We start from the raw sequence: 9521 nt of genomic DNA on the forward strand, positions 1-9521 counted from the left end.
ACAAGGGCAACACAGCAGGATGAAGTAAATAAATATAATGCATAAATAGGGAAACAAAATGAAAAAAAAAAAAAAGAAAAAGAAAAAAAGAAAAGTTGATTAACAGTTTCAGAAAAAAATGTATCCTCTAGAAATAAGGACAACATTGTGAGAAAATATACATATGATGAGAAAAAAAGAAAGAATGAGAGAGAGAGAGAGAGAGAGAGAGAGAGAGAGAGAGAGAGAGAGAGAGAGAGAGAGAGAGAGAGAGAGAGAGAGAGAGAGAGAGAGAAAACAGGAATGAAAGCGAAGCAATGAAACATAAAAAAGAGTGCTTGCTGTCAATTAGCAAATTACGTTAGCGTTTATCACAAAATTTACCATGTGTCAGTGTACAGTGCGGAACTCTAAGTTTGCGGAGGTCAGAACGCACCTCACGAGCTTGGTGAGACCTGCGAGACAACAGAGACATAGCAGCATCAGCAGCAAGTCCAGAAACAGCAACAGTGGCCACAAGTTTTCCCCGTTGGCTTTTGTGTTCAGGGACAAACGCAACAAACGGCCTCATTCTGCTAGTTTGTTGTTCTTTTGTGTGAAAAAGGAATATACTGAATCCTAAATTTTGACGCAGTGAAGAAAACAATTGGAAGGAATGCCTCACATATTCTGTGGTACATTGTTGTCACTACTAACAATGGTTACTGAGCGTGAAGATGAATAATGTTAAATTTTGTATCGATAAATTAGGGTAATTTGTTTGGTTCTACTTATTAACGTTTGTAATGTGAGCGCGCGCGCATGGTCGCACACGCACGCACGCACGCACGCACACACACACACACACACACACACACACACACACACACACAACAACAACAACGGCCGGAAACACACTCTGAAGTCTCTACACCCGACGATGGATGACCGCGCCCCGTCCCAGGCCGCTCCTTGGATCGAGGAATACCTGTCCTCAAAGTTTGTCACGTTGAGCGAGGATGTCCTCCACGTGCAACTTCTTGTTTTGAATACTCACAAAAAGTGAGAGAGAGATGAACGCAAATTTGATTTTTCTGTGACGAAATGAATGATAGACCTGTAAGTGACGTTCTAGACATGGGTAGACGGAAGAGGGTCAGGCAGGTGTGCGCACGCGTGGAAGAGGGAGAGAAGCTGGTGAGTGCCACAGGCCCACAGCATGCAGGAACACCAGTTGCTGAGCAGCCTTAGTGGAGTGCACACGTGCTCCTCGCTCTCCCCTCGAACCAAGACTCTTGGGACTGTGAACCACTATAGTGCGATACGTTTTACCCGTTCGCTGATAATGAATTCAGACATTGTATAGGATAAACTTATCTTGAGTGATATTATGAACAAAGTGACTCGGTTGAGTTTTTCGTACTGATATCCACATCACACTTTCAATGAACTTTTACAAACTACATATCATTTTGTTTCGTTTCGTTTCTTTCCTTACAAAGGAGTGACATGTGAAATACATATCAGAAAATAAAATAAATAAAGAAGAAATCCCTCAGTTTCTTAAAGAGTTGTAGCCAATGTGAGGAGACAACGCCTTGACTCCCCACGCTGCCTGCCACCGATAACACAGGTAAGGAGCGGCGAGACGACTACAACTTTGATCTGTTACAATTCCATGAACTTTACATTCAGTTTACGGCACAGGCTACTTCTCTTTAGTACCTATTGTGCTGATTGAAAGCTGTAACCAAACAAACAGGCTCGACACGAATGATGACAGGCTACAGATCTGAGAAGAAAGTATGAAGGAACACCTGTCTTTCGACCCGAGATGGCACAAGGCCGAACTGTCCAGACGCCGTGATCCTCTGAGATAGACAGCTGGCCGGGTGGACCCTAGCATTGAATATTTCATCACGTCATTAACAAGGAGTCCATTTTTATCCCGAACGTGTGTGTGTGCGCACATCACGCAAACAAACACAAACACACACACACACACACACACACACACACACACACACGTTTTCTTATATTGGTGATGATAATATAAAGAACATTGTTTACCCTCGTTTCTAAGTCCTCACGGTAAGATGTCTGGTAAAACAATGAGTAATCTGAAGTGAAGTCTATTGTTCTGAGGCTCACAGCTGCCCACACACGAATAGTATCTTTCTCTGGAGCGAGTTCCTGCAGTCACGTGGAGCTAAATGTTCTCCGCCATTCACACGTTCCAGCATTTCGTTACGAAGAATCACATTAGCCTTCCATTGCATTGTTATCTCTTAAGAACGGTAGGAACAAGAATTACTCTATTATTCAGGAGTCGTATTGTGGTATTAAAATCAGTCTTTCTCTGAATGCGTCGATGCTTTTTTTTTTTCTTGATGCACGATACTCTTGCTTTCCGCGTTTCAAAAGCAGGTGATATTATTAAAAAGTTCACAATAGTATCTTAAAAAAAAGAATGGAAGGTCTCTTAGCGGTGATTCTTTTATTATTGCTTACGCACGAAACAATAATAATAATAATAATAATAATAGGATGAATAAAAAAAAAAAGATTGAATGAAAGGGACGTCGAACAACAACAAATTCTTAAGGATCTTGTTACACTGTTCCACTATACTAAGTAGAGAGAGAGAGAGAGAGAGAGAGAGAGAGAGAGAGAGAGAGAGAGAGAGAGAGAGAGAGAGAGAGAGAGAGAGAGAGAGAGAGAGAGAGAGAGAGAGAGAGAGAGAGAGAGAGAGAGAGAGAGAGAGAGAGAGATTGATACATTTATTGGCCAATGTATTTTATACATAGTAATACTGCGTATAATTTATATACATATTCCAGAGAGAGAGAGAGAGAGAGAGAGAGAGAGAGAGAGACGTGGTGTAGGTTTAAAGCACAGTGCTAATGGGAGCCAGTAGTCCTAAGTTATGATCTTTACGTGGCTGTCGTCCCCACGCGGGTTTCAGTGGGTCTGGGTGGCGCGGAGTGAGGGATTTTGTGGGTCTTTGCGAGGAATTCTGCGTGCCTCACTAGAAATCCATTAGGCCACCAATTTTATTCCTTCGAGAAAGGAAGTTTGAGCGCCCACCGCGGGTCGAGGAGAGGAGCAATGGGATTAAGATTGATACCCAGACATCCTTACGTCTAACTTTATCCATCACTGTTACCGCAATCACGACCACCATTGACTCTGCCTTCACCGTCACTATCAATGCCGCCATCAGCATCACCATCACTACTCTTGTCATCAACAGCATCACTAACGTCATTTCTCTTACCACCGGCATCATCACTGTAGTTATAATCACGTGTTACTATGGCTATTGGTGACATCTCTTCTTTTCTTGTTATTTTTTTCTGATACTTTCTGTCCTACAATCACATTATCACTACCATTGCTATCATCACAGCTACGTACACTATCAATGTCTTCGTTAACGCCACCGCCACCACCACTGTTACTAGCATCATCATTATAATCACCACAATCTGACATCACAGGAATCATCGTCACTGACACCAATCCTGCTACACCAGCATCACCATCACTGTTTTTCTTATCTTATCGTTCTTATTTCAGTCATCATAGAGCTGCCACGTTACTTGTTTAGTTAACACTAGTTGATTTTACTACTTGCGTTTATACACACACACACACACACACACACACACACACACACACACACACACACACACACACACACATGGCGCAGGTGTTTACTAGAATTATTTTTTGATAGCAGTCCTGTTATCGTATTCCTCCCCTATATTGTTTTCTTTTCACTCAAGAAAGTTTGTTGTATTACTAATTCATTCTTTTCCCGCTCCGTTAAAAAAAAAAAAAATGATCTTGTCCTTGTCTTGTCTGTTGGAGTGTTTCTAAATCTACAACACAACTTTCATCATAAGATTTGAATTCCGGGCATGAATATAATTTCTTTACGCTAATACCACTCTCAGCATACTGTTGCACCGCCACTAACACATATTCCTTTTGCTTGATTGTATCCTCACACCGTACCTAAGTTTATTGGAGCTGTCAGTCTTCAATAAAGTTTGCTCCACTATCGACAACACTTTTCCTCACTTCGTGCACATATCATATACAAATTTTCTTTCGACAAGGAAGGTTTTACATATATTGGCATACCAACAAAATAAAGTGAAATAGACCAGGAAGAGAGTTGGTATGAAAGCACAGTTTTCCAAGCTGCAGCGCTGGACCAAGACTCTTAAATCAGATTATTAAGTCATAACAAGAAGATATAATCGGAAAAATATTCTAACAGTCATAAAATTACATTCTCGAGGCAGAGATAAACAGGAATCATGCAATTATTCAGATTGATTTGATTTTTTTTTTCACAAAAATATAACAAAAATAGAATTGTGTCGTCTGATTTGAAGAAGGGATAAGATATGAAAGTATTTACACTAAAATGTTGGAAGTGGTGAGAAGAATTGCAGTTACAGATATTTGATTTCCTTATATGCTTAGTTATCAAATATAAGTGGCTTGGTTAATTGTACAGAACAGGAGTTTCATACATGGTTGAGGGTTATAACGTGTCATCTGTGAGTCACTACTCTACCAATAACACTTGGGTTAGTAGAACAGAACTAAACATTGAGCTCAAAGTCAAGCTGAGATGTAGAATGAATCAATGTTAATAAGGGTCTTCAAATGGAAGAATGTATGAGCTGAAGAATTCGGTGGTCACAAAAAGATAATGAATATGATATATCAGGTAAGGTTGCAACAATAACAACTCATCTAGGGAAACATGAATATTTGTGTACTTCGTTGGTCACTGAAAGAATACAACCAATGCTAGTGATGAACACATAATCAACTGAGAGATACTTGTATAAGAACACCCATCTTTTACTGAGAGATAATGACCTTCATATATTCAAAACATATACAGTGGACCTGATACTAACGACAACACAACCTTGACTGTCAACGTGATGTAAAAATTAGATAGAAACAAAAGAAGGATCTTCGTTAGGGAAGGAAGAAGGGGGAATTCAATGTAAAAACTAAGTCTTACAAAGGTTAATTGAGTCAGTCGAAGAGATTTCAAAAAATCTTTCGGATCGTTAAGTCAGTGCCATCAGTTCAGCTTCATTGCACACTCTGCACTCTTCACTGCAGTTGAGTAGCGTTCATCACCAAACCTCAACAAGTAGATGAATAGTGGAACAACACGACAACACGTTTGTCATAAAGTGTTCTTTGAAGTCTAAACTTTCTTTTGGGGCATTTCAGAGTTGTGGGAACAAAGCAAGAAAAATCTTGTAATGAGAGAGAGAGAGAGAGAGAGAGAGAGAGAGAGAGAGAGAGAGAGAGAGAGAGAGAGAGAGAGAGAGAGAGAGAGAGAGAGAGAGAGAGAGAGAGAGAGAGAGAGAGAGAGAGAGAGAGAGAGAGAGAGAGAGAGAGAGAGAGAGAGAGAGAGAGAGAGAGAGAGAGAGAGAGAGAGAGAGAGAGAGAGAGAGAGAGAGAGAGAGAGAGAGAGACGTATAAAGGAAAAGTCAAAGAGTAAAGATGTAAGTAAAAGTGTGAAGATCCTTTGTATTAAAGAGAAGTGAGGACACCTGCCTCTCGTCGTTACCCTGTGCAATTATTTTCTGGTATCGCACCTTTCAGTAAAAAGACAAAATAAGAAAAAAAAGTAAGAGAAAATAAAATATATACAAAATAAACAATAAATGAATGAGTAAAGTAAACAAATTGACAAATACAATACAGTAAAAAGCAACAACATCGACAAAGTGAGTGCGGGTGTACAAAACAGGCTTTCGCGGGTCAGATTGACTGGCTGCTTTAAAGAGGAGGGAGTGTGCGCAAGGCGGCGAGACACACAATCACTTCACGGGTCACGGTCCTCAAACAGGCAGCTGGGATCGGCTTTCTTTACGTCACTCCATTTCACTTCCCATTCTGCACTTGAAATTAATCTTTGGCGCGCGTCTTTTTAGTGTGTTATATTGCATGCTTGGGGCGAGAGTCAAGTGGTGGGCCCAGGAGATTGCTTCATTGAGCCCTACTGACCCACTGACTCAATGCAGTGTTATTGGCATCACGACGACATGATTTCTATTATTTATTCATTCTATTTTATGTAAGGGGAGAATTCTGGCTAAGAGCAGCAAAAAACGATTAAACAAAAAAACCCACTTACTTGCCAGTTCCCAAGCAGGTTCGAGAAGAGTTAGCCAAAAGAATAGGATAAATGTCTTGAAACCTCGCTTTTAAATGAGTTCAAGTCATAGGAAGATAGAAATACAGAAGCAAGTAGAATGTTCCAGAGTTTACCAGAGAAAGAAAGATGAAAACCGTAGCCCCTTCCATTTTTGTCTGTCTTTTTGTCTGTTTGGGTGAGTTCTTTTATTTGTGTGTCTGTCTGTCTATCACTTTCTTTTATCTGTCTGTTTCTTTGTCTGTCTGTCTGTCGATCTGTCTGTCTGTAACTCTGTCTATCTCTGTCTGTCTGTCTGTCTCTCTCTCTCTCTCTCTTGGCTTTCTCAAAGTTGACACAGCTATATTAACAAACACTTCTGTATCTAAAAGTACATTCCATATAATTAACTCAGTCACATCCTTGGGGGCCGCGGTGGTTAGCGTCGAGGAGACAAGAAAACAACTCAGATCCTCAATTTAAACGAATATAAACACCAACTCGACACAACCTTCCAATTCCATTCTCAGAGGCAAATAAAACGAAACTTCACGTAGTCTAGAGGGTAAAGATTCAGTGATGCTTCTTCAACAATACATGCCTCCTCCTCATCTGTGCTCTGTGTGAGGACTAGCAGGTCACGTGTGTCTTTCTCTTGCTAGGGCGTGCCAGGAGTGGTAGATATTGGTGGTTCTTAGCGCTTTGTATAGTAAAGTTTAGGTTTAAAGAGCACTGTAGTTAGTGGTTTAAAGATTATCTCATATGGGAGTCATGGTACTTCGGATTTTAAAGAAAGAGAGAGAGAGAGAGAGAGAGAGAGAGAGAGAGAGAGAGAGAGAGAGAGAGAGAGAGAGAGAGAGAGAGAGAGAGAGAGAGAGAGAGAGAGAGAGAGAGAGAGAGAGAGAGAGAGAGAGAGAGAGAGAGAGAGAGAGAGAGAGAGAGAGAGAGAGAGAGATCGAACGGAGAGAGAGAGGTGCCTCTGTTCGCCCACGAACCTCTCCTCAGACCACTTCAGGAGATTGGAGAAAAAAGAAAACTAAGAGGGAAGTGCAGCAGGACGCGAGGAAGGTGTCCAGCGAAGGACTGAGGACTCACCAGGCCACCAAGCAGACACAAAAGCGAGCCAAGGCAAAAGTGTGTGAGTACTGCTCACGGAAAGGACACACTTCTGCTACTTGCCACGCCAGAACTGACGATTTACGTCAGGAGCGTCTCCTACAGCGGCTCCTTACGGTGGAAAGACACACAGCCACACCCTTCCCACCTGCAGCGCCTCAGCCCGCCCACCACCTCACTTCATTTCAGTCCTTACCACAACCTCGCCCACTCCTTCCTCAGCCTGGTATCTGGAATCAGAGCCAGGGGCGGCAGTGGACCACCTCTTCACCAGTACCAGCAGTCGGCCGCGGACCCTAACCACCACCTCGGACTAGCAGGCCTCGCTCACTACCATCCCTCACCATGGTACAGCCAGCTTGCCCCGCCGCCAACTAAAGGTCGTCTCTAGCAACGTCCGTGGTCTCCGGACTAACCTTGCAGACTTATACCACAACTGTGTGCAACGACACAATGCAGACGTTGTTGTGGTGACAGAGACATGGCTGAACAGTGAGGTGGAGCCCACGTATGGCAGGATGCAGGGCTTCACCCACTGGGTGAGGAGGGACCGACAGGAGCGAACAGGAGGTGGAGTGGCTGTCTGCTTCAAGGAAGGAATGCAGGCCCAGCTACTCGACATAGACACGCCTCCACTGATGGAGATGATGTACTTCCGAGTAACGCTGGCAGACCGCTCAGCCCTCCTACTGTGTGCCCTGTATCGCCCCCCGCGACAAGGGCCTGACTCACTCCTGTACCTGACTGAGACTTTAGACAACCTGATGATGGCACACAGCTGCAGCCACGTGCTGATTGTGGGGGATCTCAATCACCACCTGGAAAGAGACGCCTACGAGAATCTCCTGAGGTGCAGGGTCTGACAGATCATGTCACCTTCCCCACACATGAACGAGGAGGGACATTAGACCCTGTCATCTCAGACTACCAGGAGGACAAGCTTCAGTGTCATCAGCTGGGGCTCGTGGGCAGCTCTGATCATCACGCTGTACTGACACAGCTGGAAGTGGGCGTGGCTCGGGACGAGGCCACCACCCGCACCATCTGGCTGTGGAACAAAGCAGACTGGGCTTCCCTGCGCCGCGACCTGACCCACACCCCATGGGCCACTCTGCTACAGGGAGGAGCAGAGAGTGAAGCACTTGCACTCACCTCTCACCTTCTCGCCCTCCAGAGACGCCACGTCCCACACAGGGAATACACCACCAGACCGACGGATCAGCCATGGTTTGGCTACCGTTGCCGTGTTGCTGCTGAGGCAAAGTATGCTGCCTGGCTCCGCTACAAGAGGAACCCGACTCGGCGCAACAAGGACTTGCATAGGGCTGCATGCAGGAGGATGGTGGTAACCAGCAAGTGGGCCTTAAAAAAGTGGGAGGAAAGCCTGCGCCGGAAACTGTGTGGCACTGGCGTAGGAAACAAAACTTGGTGGTCCCTTGTTAAGGACAAACAGGAACTGGCCACCAAGAATCCATCCCTCCCTCAGCAAGCAGGACGGTACTGTCGCCACCAGCAGTAAGGAGAGGGCACAGTTGCTGGCTTCCTTGTTTGCTGGAAAAATGAAGGTGGGGAATCCACAGCAGCCACCGCCTCAGCTGGTCCAGCAATGTGAGAAGACTGTCACCATGGTGGAGGTGACGCATCAGCAGGTGAAGCGATTATTGCGGGGCTGGACACACAGAAAGCTACCGGCCCTGATGACATCAGCCCGCACCTGCTGAAGCGATGCTCCCAGGAACTGGCTGCCCCTCTCACCCAAGTTCACAACTTGTGTACGGGAAAACGTCTGGCCTTCAGTGTGGAAGGAGGCTCGAGTAGTTCCTGCACACAAAAAGCTCCAGGACGGACCCAAAAACTACAGACCCATATCCCTGTTGTCAGTGGTGGGTAAAGTGTTTGAGAGGGTCGTGGCAGAGGTGGTGTGTAGCCATCTCAAGGACAATGCCCTCCTCTCAGACCAACAGTTTGGGTTCAGACCTGGAAGGTCAACCTCCGACCTAATGATGCTTCTCACCAGGCAGTGGCAGGACGCCCTCGACGACGGCAAGGACACTATAGTGGTTGCTTTGGACATAGCTGGAGCTTTTGATAAAGTATGGCACAACGGATTACTGGAAAAGCTTCGTGCTAAAGGCATCCAGGGTGGCTTGCTACGACTCCTGGGAAATTACCTGCAGGACAGAAGCCTCAAGGTGGTTGTCAACGGGCAAACATCTGAGTCCCTGCCTGTGGAGGCATCAGTGCCACAGGGTTCAATTCTTGGCCC

General features: G+C 44.7%; 1 protein-coding gene across 1 annotated transcript in view; it reads left to right on the plus strand.

Annotated features, from left to right (window-relative positions):
• Positions 1-1187: 1187 nt before the first annotated feature.
• LOC123505141 (small conductance calcium-activated potassium channel protein-like) overlaps positions 1188-9521 on the plus strand; it is a 746606-nt gene continuing 738272 nt past the window's right edge. The window contains 1 exon segment of the mRNA XM_045256256.1: positions 1188-1591. The gene's annotated coding sequence lies outside the window, so the exon portion shown is untranslated.

The sequence above is a fragment of the Portunus trituberculatus genome, chromosome 17, assembly GCF_017591435.1.
Source record: "Portunus trituberculatus isolate SZX2019 chromosome 17, ASM1759143v1, whole genome shotgun sequence".
Taxonomy (NCBI): Eukaryota; Metazoa; Arthropoda; class Malacostraca; order Decapoda; family Portunidae; genus Portunus; species Portunus trituberculatus.